We start from the raw sequence: 10863 nt of genomic DNA, 5'->3' as shown, positions 1-10863 counted from the left end.
CTTGCAACTCATAAATCAGTCCAAAACGAATAAAAAAGCATAATATGATTCAAACAAAATGTACAAAGACTCGTATAACATTATCCAGATAAAACACAAAAAGAACAAATAAGTATAAATCTTTTTTGCATAGGCAAAGAAAATCTTAAAGTACATTTTGGCATTTAACCAAACGTAGATTTCAACCCACAAAGTAGTATAGAATAAAATCAAATAAATATTTAACTATTTCTCCATAACCCATCAATAAAGCCACACCAAAATCAATGGCACAACAAAAACTAATAAAATCATATGAATGAAACATTAAAAGAAAAATATAGATGAAAATAAGAGGAATAAGGGAGATAAGAGGAATGAACCGTGTATATAGAGAACATGATATTCATCTTTATATATAAATTTATTTTGTACTAACAAATAGTTGGAAAGAAAAATGGAAAGACTTACCAAAAGTAGAGAACTCTTAAGCTGTCATCGTCGGACTTCAAATTGATACCAATATTTTGCTGAATAAATTGTGTTTTCTCATCTTCCTTTATTGCCAAATACAAAAACGGATTCAAAAAAGAAATGGGAAGAGAATGATAAAGCAAAAAGAGAAATGGGAGAAACTTGATACTAATTTTTAAAATATTAAGAAAGTGGAAGTCGGGAACACCCAACTTGGACAAACACTATGTAAACTCAATTGAATTTAATCTTCATACCAAACAACATGTATGGAAGATTTTTGAAGAACAAAATACAAACACAAAGTGTTGCCACATAAAGAAAAAAAAGGTAAAAACTTTTCAAAACTCATCCGATGATACAATTGTATCATGTGAAGTATAAAACTCACATAGACTGAAAATCCCATCATCACAACAAAGTTTTGAAACTGAATTAAAGGACCTTCAGCTAGAACCTACATAACAATAATAATAATAATTAAACAAAACCAAAAAATCACACAATTTAAATCAAATATGTCCATAATATGTTAGAAAATTGAACTTCAATTACAACGATGCGTACCTGCCTCATAATCATATCTAGAAAAGAAAAATCGTTCATAAGCTACCCAATGTTATATGTATATATAAATTATCCCAAGACTTGCTAAGGAAATAACCCAAGACTTTCAAAGAAAAAAAAATTAAACTTGCTAAGGAACTAACCCAAGACTTTCAAAGAGATGTACTGTTTTACCAAAAGCAACACCTATGAATTCAAATATTAAAAGCTGGACATTTAGGCACATTTGGGTGAGGCATTTTGTTAAACACCTCATAAGCAAAACAAATTTTAACAATTTTAAGTAGAATTTGTTTTTGAAATAAAAAGCAAAAGCAAGACTAAAAAACATCAACAAAAATTTGGAATGTATATCAAATAAAAAGTCCATGTCTAATGAGAAGAAAGAAACAACAAAAGACAAATATTTCAAACTTGATCTATCACATTAAAATACCTATTAGTGTGGCACAACGGTGGTGGTGCAGCAATGTTGTTTGGCGGTGGTGGGAGTTTGGTCATGGTGGATGAAGGGTGGAGAAGATGGTTTTGGAAGGAGGTGATGTGGCGTGATGATGCTAGTGCAGTAGTGCTGTTTGTATAAGATGAGTGGATAATATTTTCAAAATTCAAAATCAGGGCAAAATTATGCATATCTGCTCAACAATATCCATTTGCTGAGATGGTGCACGGTAGAGAGGATTTTGAAATTCAAAAAACTGTAAAAAAAAAAAAAAAGAGTGGATTGACAAAAATGACCTCCAATTGGACAAGTGTTTATTTTTTAGGTTGTCTAATTTTGGAAAATGAACAACCTATTGTTTGCTTATAATAAAAGTAGATTATCCCAAGACATGCCAAGGAACTAACCCAAGACTTTCAAAGAAAAGAAAATTATACTTGCTAAGGAACTAACCCAAGACTTTTAAAGAGATGTACTGTTTTACCAAAAGCAACACCTGTGAATTCAAATATTAAAACTGGACATTTAGGCAAATTCTTCCTATTAGAAATATTGATAGCTTTCACTTGAATTTCATCCAATTGCTCTAACATTGATTCCTTGACACCTAACCCACATAAACAGAAACTCATAATTAGTGACAATAGCAACATTTGTTGCATCCTTCATAAAAAGGAAATTTCACACTAAAACCCTCATGACTTGATTCTACTAGAAATCATAATGGAATTTGGGCGAGACATTTTGTCAAAAACCTCATAAGCAAAACAAATTTCAACATTTCATCAATGGTGTTCAACAATATCCATATGCTGAGATGGTGTACGGGAGCTTGCAATTTTTTTGGTATGTCAATTAATGGTCATTGGTTCTTTTGTAACCTAAGACTTGCTAGAAATCATAATGGAATTTGGGTGAGGCACTTTGTTAAACTCCTCATAAGCAAAACAAATTTCAACAATTTTAAGTAGAATTTGTTTTTGATATAAAAAGCAAAAGCAAGACTAAAAAACATCAACAAAAATTTGGAATGTATATCAAATAAAAAGTCCATGTCTAATGAGAAGAAAGAAGCAACAAAAGACAAATATTTCAAACTTGATCTATCACATTAAAATACCTATTAGTGCAGCACGGCGGTGGTGGTGCAGCAATGTTGTTTGGCGGTGGTGGGAGTTTGGTCATGGTGGATGAAGGGTGGAGAAGATGGTTTTGGAAGGAGGTGATGCAGCGCGATGATGCTAGTGCAGCAGTGCTGTTTGTATAAAAGAATATTTTCAAAATTCAAAATCAGGGCAAAATTATGCATATCTGCTCAACAATATTCATTTGCTGAGATGGTGCATGGCAGAGAGGATTTTGAAATTCAAAAAACTATAAAAAAAAAGTGGATTGACATAAATGACCTCCAATTGGACAAGTGTCAATTTTTTAGGTTGTCCAATTTTGTAAAATGAACAACCTATTGTTTGCTTATAATTAAAGTAGACTATCCCAAGACTTGCCAAGGAACTAACCCAAGACTTTCAAAGAAAAGAAAATTATACTTGCTAAGAAACTAGCCCAAAAGTTTCAAAGAGATGTACTATTTTACCAAAAGTAACACCTGTGAATTCAAGGATTAACGCTGGACATTTAGGCAAATTCTTCCCATTAGAAGTATTGATAGCTTTCACTTGAATTTCATCCAATTGCTCTAACATTGATTCCTTGACACCTAACCCACATAAATAGAAACTCATAATTAGTGACAATAGCAACATTTGTTGCATCCTACATAAAAAGAAAATCTCACACTAAAACCATCATGACTTGATTTTGCTAGAAATCATAATGGAATTTGGGTGAGGCATTTTGTCAAACACCTCATAAGCAAAACAAATTTCAACATTTCATCAATGGTGTTCAACAATATCCATATGTTGAGATGGTGTACGGGAGCTTGCAATTTTTTTGGTTTGTCAATTAATGGTCATTGTTGCTTTCGTAACCTAAGATTTGCTAGAAATCATAATGGAATTTGGGTGAGGCGTTTTGTTAAACACCTCATAAGCAAAACATATTTTAACAATTTTAAGTAGAATTTGTTTTTATGATATAAGAAGCCAAAACAAGACTAAAAAACATCAGCAAATACTTGGAACGTATATCAAATAAAAAGTTCATATCTAATGAGAAGAAAGAAATAACAGAAGACAAATATTTCAAACTTTATCTGTCACATTGAAATACATGTTAGTGCGGCACGACGACGGTGGTGCGGCAATGTTGTTAGGTGGTAGTCAGAGTTTGGTCATGGTGGATGAAGGGTGGAGAAGATGATCTGGTCGAAGATGATGCAGCGCGACGATGCTGGTGCAATAGTGCTATTTGTGTGAGATGAGGGGAGAATATTTTCAAAATTCAAAATGAGGGCAAAATTGTACATATCTATTCAGCAATATCCATTTGTTGAGATGGTGCACGAGAGAGGATTTTGAACTTCAAAAAGCTATAAAAAAAGAGTGGATTCACAAAAATGGCCTCCAATTGGACAAGTGTCAATTTTTTAGGTTGCCCAATTTTGTAATATGAACAGCCTATTGTTTGCTTATAAAAAAAAGTAGATTACTCGTTAGAATAACACAAGACTGCTTAACACTAATGGCATGCTCCCCAATGAATAACACAAGACTCAATATGCATTAGAATTCAACCTGATTGATCGATTTACCCATTCTTATTTTGTCTCAAGTACTTTTGTGATATTTGAGAAAAACTAAAACTATTCATTGGAAAAGTTGTTATAAAATGGTCCACCAATTAGGATAACACAAGATTACTTAACACTAACAACATGATTCCCAATGAATAACACAAGACTCACTATGCATTAGAATTCAACGTGATTAGTCAATTTACCCATTCTCATTTTCTCTCAAATACTTTCATGATATTTGAGTAAAACTAAAACTATCTCTATATAAGGAAAAGTTGTTACAAAATGGTTCACCAATAATCCAAAAATGGTGAGCACTAAATCGGAGATTGCATTTGTCCCAAGAAACAATAGAGTTTACGTGAGAGCACTCATTTGTTAACCAAACACATAGAAAAGAAAGGAACAAAACAAAATGAAAGTGTGTGACCATGGCTCTTGTCACCCGAACCAGACCCACGTGGTGCCTCCCTCGACGACTACTTTTCGCGTCCCTCCGCAGCAATTCCACCGGCGCCACCGCTCCCCCTAGTTACTGTGCGCCGCCGTCGATGATAGCAAATTCTTCCCCTGTGGGCCACTCAAAGCCGGTAGAGTTCGTGATCTCGAAGGTGGACTCACTCTTGAATTGGGCCCACTCAAGGTCCATCTGGCCTATGATGTTTGGGTTGGCCTACTGCGACATGGAGATGATGCACACAGGCGCGACCTACTACGATCTGGACCGCTTTAGAATCATCTTTAGGCCTAGCCCGCATCAGTCCAATTGCATGATCGTTGCTGGAACACTCACCAACAAGATGGCCCATGTTCTTCGCAAGTCTGTTTCTTCTTTCTATCCATGCTACCATTGCATTCTTTTAACTCATAATTCTTTTAATTTTATTTTATTTGTTATAATGTTAGTTTTATTAATAAAGATGATCACTATCTTTTGACTCTTCTTTTTTTTCATTTAACTATTCAACTCACTTTATATATTCTTATTTAATACTTAATGACACACACCAAACAATGCACCACTCTATACTTAATTTTCACTCTCAGAGTTGTATTATTTGTAAAAAAATTTAGGGTTTAACTTTTTAATTAGAAATCATTCTCAATATAAATTTATATTAAAATGGAAATGCATTCCAATGAAAGAGTAAATAGTGTATGCACTAATAATATAAAAGAACAGAACCAAGAATATTTTTTATAGTAATTATCTTAAAAATCAGAGCCATGACAATTTTTTATTGATTCATAAGAAAAATAGTAGAAACACACTTTAATTCACCCCTTATAATACTCTCATCAAGTGAAAAATAAAATTGACACAGTCAAGTGTTATGATGTTAACTTATATTCTTTTAAAACTCAATATCATAATTAAAGCATATTATTTTGATAAATTTATTGAAAGGATGATATTCAATGATAATGTCATTGTAGAAAATCTACTCATTAGTGGAAAGAGGAACTTTTAAAAATTTATGATTTCTAATAAATTTTACATGATATTATCCTGAAGCTTTTGGTTCTTATGATACAATTTTTTTAGTCAACTTGATCTAAGAAGACAAGGCTTTGTTGTTATTGTAGTGTTGTTGTCATTTATATTATCTTATTTTATATATCTTTGGTTCTTTTCTTTCAATTTGTCTCAAAATATTCCTCACTTTAGAAATTAAAAATACCAATTTTTTTTATTAATATATCTCTTTGTTAATGTCTCACCTAATTTCTTAATTAAAATTACAACTACAACATTTTATCTCATTTGTAACATGAGAAAGTGTGTGTTTGGATTCAAGGCTAATAAAAGTACTTTTGAGAGTTTCTCTACTGAAAAAAGTTTTATATTTCCAATAGAAAAAGTTTCCAAACACACTTATGACTTATATACAAATAGGCCTAAAGAGACAACAATGAAAGGTACTTAAGAAGAGTGTTTCAAACTTCAAAGAATAGGTTGCAGCATTTCTCTTATTTCAATTTCCCTAATTTTTCAACACTCGTCCGATGCTAAAAAAGCAAGGTGCTTTAAGAAGAATGTTTCAAAGAATAGTTACCTCTTTATCAGCACTCCTCTTGATACAATTCTTCTTAGTTTTCAACACCTCTTTCATGCTAAAAAATGAAGATTAATAAATTGTTGCAAGGTTTATGATCAAATGCCTGAGCAAAGGTGGGTGATCTCAATGGGAAGTTGTGCTAATGGAGGTGGATATTGTTAGAAAATTAAAATAAAATAAAAGAAATAAATGAGAAGAAGATGCAAAGTCTTAAACTAAATAACAAAACAAAAGTAGCAAAGTAACTTCAGAGTATGACATAACATGAATCAACAATGCAATATAACATACAATATACAATAAGCACAAAGGAAAATAATTTAAGAGATAAATTTTTAATTAGCCTGAGTAGAAGTGCGTAAATGTTATCCTTAGAGAGAAAACACCCCACTATACTGGTAGAAAATTCTGATTACGCTCCTTTCCCAAGATACGACAACCCGTTGGTTCCGATTGTGTGTAGTTAAAGGATCCATGAACTTTTTGAACACCAATTTTCTTGCCCTCAAAAAGATATTTTTTATAAGAAAAAGAAAAGAAAAAATTTACAGGAAAAAGAAAGTAAATTGTTTTTTCTGCTTATGTGTTTTTGCTAGAGTATATATATATATATATATATATATATGTAGACCCCGTTATGCAACAACAAAAAATCTCAAAGTAAAACTATATGAACGTTGGAAACCAACTTGCAGAACAAAACAAATGTAACAAACTGCATTAACCCACTAAAAAACAAAATCTTAAAATATAAGAATTCTAAACGTAACAAATTTTAAAACAAATATTTTATTTTATAAAAACAGAATTAATATAAGTAATATATTTTTATAAATTTTAAATTATAAAACAAATATTTAGTAACATTCCCCCACATAATTTAAATTTTTAAAATATTTTAAAAAAATATAATTTGTATAGAAATGTAAAAGAAAGAGCATATAATATTGTATTTCAGTATAAGGAACCTTCCGGGTTTGAGCCTTATACCTAGTGTTTATGAACTTCCACCCGAGAAAAATGTAGTGACTTAATTGTCTTGAACTACACCATCTTTAATCGGACTTTTGTTCATAACCCTTTCAATATTGGCGTTCATTTAAGTTCTAATCAGTGATAGCACGTTACACGGCCTTGTGCATGTATCTTATTTCGTGAGTGTCACTTAAAGATTAGTCCATATCTCACATTGACGGTCCCACCATTATACTGAGTGGTGTGTGATCCCCACCCCTACAATAATTGTCATCAAATTCATTAAGAGGTATTTTTTTACCAAAAAATACACATATAAATACCTCAACCTTAATATTGTCACAATTTATAATTCACCTCATCATAGGAATGAGAAATAGAACAACTCCGTAAAATTTTATTTTGGTGTACTTTAGTCAACAAGCAATTTTGTTGTTACCTGTTGAACTTCATTTATGGGATCACCTATCACACGAAGACAGATGTTCATTGTTGTAACTAAATAATGGACTCTAGTCCCATTCCGTTCAACGACTTAAGTACTTATTGACAAATCAACCCTTTAATAAGCGGATCCGCAATGTTGTTTTCTGACCTGGCAAAGTCAAGAAAAATGACACCATGAGAAATCAAATTTCTGATAGACTTATGTCTCACTCTTAAGTGTCTTCTTTTTTCATTAAAATTTTTCCTAGTAACTTTAGATATAGCAACTTGACTATCACAATGCATTGAAATTGGAGGTATAGGCTTATTCAACAATGGCAAAACAAATAGAAAATTTTTAAGAAACTCAACCTCACTAGTAGCAATATCTAAAGCAATAATTTATGCTTCCATGGTAGAACATGAAATAATAGTATCTAAAGCAATAATTTATGCTTCCATGGTAGAACATGAAATAATAGTTTGCTTAGCAGATTTCCATGATATTGCACCACCAGCTAAAGTAAAGACATAACCACTTGCCAATTTTGTTTCATCAGAAATCCAATTTGCATCACTAAATCCCTCAATTACTATAGGAAAACATGTATAATGAATGTCATAATTAATGGTTCCTTTTAATTATCTAAAAACTCTTTCTAATGCAATTCAATGAGAATAATCAGGATTATTAGTATACCTTCCTAATCTACAAATTGCATATGCAATGTCAGGCCTAGAGAAGTTTGTCAAATGCAACCAAGAACCAATAATTTGAGAATATTTATGTGAAGAAATTCCTTTACTCAAATTTTTCTTTAATTTAATGGATGAGTCATAAGGAGTAGAAATAGGTTTCAACATCAAAATAATTAAACTTCTTCAATAGCTTTTCAACATAATGTGATTGAGTTAAAATCGTGCCATCATTTTTCTTTATAAGCTTAACACCCAAAATCACATCTACAGGATCAAGGTCCTTCGTATCAAAATTACTACACAAGAAAGACTTCACATCATTTATGAAATGCATATTACTACTAAATATCAATATGTCATCCACATACAAACATAAAATGACATATTCACTATCATCAAATTGTTTCACCTACACACATTTATCACTATTATTGATTTGAAAACCATACGAAAGAATAATTTGATCAAACTTTTTTGTGTCATTGCTTTGGAGTTTGTTTCAAACCATATAAAGATTTAACAAGTTTGCAAACTTTCTTTTCCTTACCGAGTTCTACAAATCCTTCAAGTTGGCTCATATAAATTTCTTCTTCTAATTCACCATTTAAAAAAGCAGTTTTTACATCCATTTGATGAATTTCTAAATTAAAAACACAAGCAAGTGCAATTAAAACTCTGACAGTAGTAACTTTAGAAACATGAGAATATGTATAAAAAAAATTTACATCTTCTATTTGTTTACAATAAATCACAACAAGTCTTACCTTGATTTTTTCTATAAATCCATTAATTCTTAATTTCTTTCAGAAAATCCACTTACAATCTATACTTTTATAACCAGGGGGGAGATCAGTAAGAAACCAAATTTTATTAATTTTAAGATAACTCATTTAATCATTAATAACTTCTTTTCCAAAAAGATACATCAATAGACCTCATGGCCTCACCATAAGTTTTAGGATCACCTTCAAGTAGAAAAGAGCAAAATTGAAAACCAAAATCCTTAACTTTTTTATATCTTTTACTTCTCCTAGGTTAAAAAATAATGTTCTTATTAGCATTACTACGAGATGATAAATTAGAACAAGAAGTATCACAAACAAATTTAGACAATTTATTTTTCAAAGGAAAACCATTTTTAAAAAAGTGGCATCTCTAGATTCCATAATAGTATCATTAGAAATTTCAGACAATTCTGAATTAACAATAAAAAATCTATAAGTAGTACTATCCAAAGAATATCCAACAAAATACAATCAATATTTTTTAGTTCATTTTTTCTTTTCTTATTAATAGGAATATTAACCTTTGTTAGACTCTCCCACACTTTATGATATTTCAGATTTGGTTCTTTTTTTTCTCCATAGCTCGTAAGGGGTTTTTTCAAATTTTTTATAAGGTACCCTAGTAAGAATATAACACTTAGAATATAAAGCTTCACCCAAGTGTTCATTTTATTGCTTTGTGTGTTGTATTTTAACAGATTTATTTTTTTAGTAAGGAGTTACATATATAGAGACAATCAGTCACCAACGTGTGACAATACAATACTTGCAGCAATAACATTAAGAAAAAGAAAAGAAAAACCAAAAAAACTTTCTAATGTTAAAGAGTTGATTCTAAAATAAATATTTTATTTTATAAAAATAAAATTAATATAAGTAATATATTTTTATAAATTTTAAATTATAAGACAAATATTTACTAATAGATATTACCACTATTCATACGCTGTTGTTAGAGGATGTGACAGAATAGTTCCTGTTGACATAAACATTTCAGGTTGTCCTCCAACTGCAGAGGCTTTGCTCTAGTGCCTCCTCCAGCTGCAGAAGAAGATCGATAGGTGCAAGGACTTCCTCTGGTGGCGGACCAGGTGAACAAGCCAGTGTGCCAAGTCAATCAAATTTGTTCTATTTCTTGCCTTTGCTGCTATGCTAATTAAGCTATATATGTATGTTAATAAGAAGCATTTCAGATTTGTTTGTTTCAGATTTCTTATCAGTTAAAACCTTCTGAATTTCTGAGATACTACTAATATTATGTTTTTGTCAAAAAAAAAAAAAAACTAATATTATGTTGATATTTGTATAAACCTATGGGAATAAATGAGACACCTCATCATGTTTAATGACAGTCGTGGCATTGAAATGAATTGAATCTTTTTGAAACGGTTTTGTTTTGGCCCATAAGATGGTGATACAAGGGGGATTACGTAGTTGCTGTAATTTGTGGGATGGAATGTAAATGTAATCAATTTTACTTTCAACCATTTTATATATTTTTCTAGCAAGTAGTATTTTCTTTTTGGTGTTTGTGAAAATTAAAGAATAGATCATGCAGGAAGGAAGAGGAAGTGCCAGAATGATATATAAAAAAAAAAAAAGAGAGAGAGAAAGGAGAGTCTTCCAATTTCGGAGAAATACGCTCTCAACTATTTTTTTAAAATTTGTATCTAATTTGTATAATACTACATGAAAATTGCACAAATATGTCTTTTAATTATATAAAAAAAACGTGTCTTTTAATCTATATGAGATGCT

At 30.9% G+C, this 10863-nt stretch overlaps 1 pseudogene; it reads left to right on the top strand.

Annotated features, from left to right (window-relative positions):
• The first annotated feature begins 4591 nt into the window (after positions 1-4591).
• Positions 4592-10200, top strand: LOC114383777 (annotated as a pseudogene).
• The last annotated feature ends 663 nt before the right edge of the window (positions 10201-10863 follow it).

Source organism: Glycine soja, chromosome 14, assembly GCF_004193775.1.
Source record: "Glycine soja cultivar W05 chromosome 14, ASM419377v2, whole genome shotgun sequence".
In the NCBI taxonomy this organism is placed as follows: domain Eukaryota; kingdom Viridiplantae; phylum Streptophyta; class Magnoliopsida; order Fabales; family Fabaceae; genus Glycine; species Glycine soja.
This window is presented reverse-complemented; position numbering and strand designations above follow the sequence as displayed.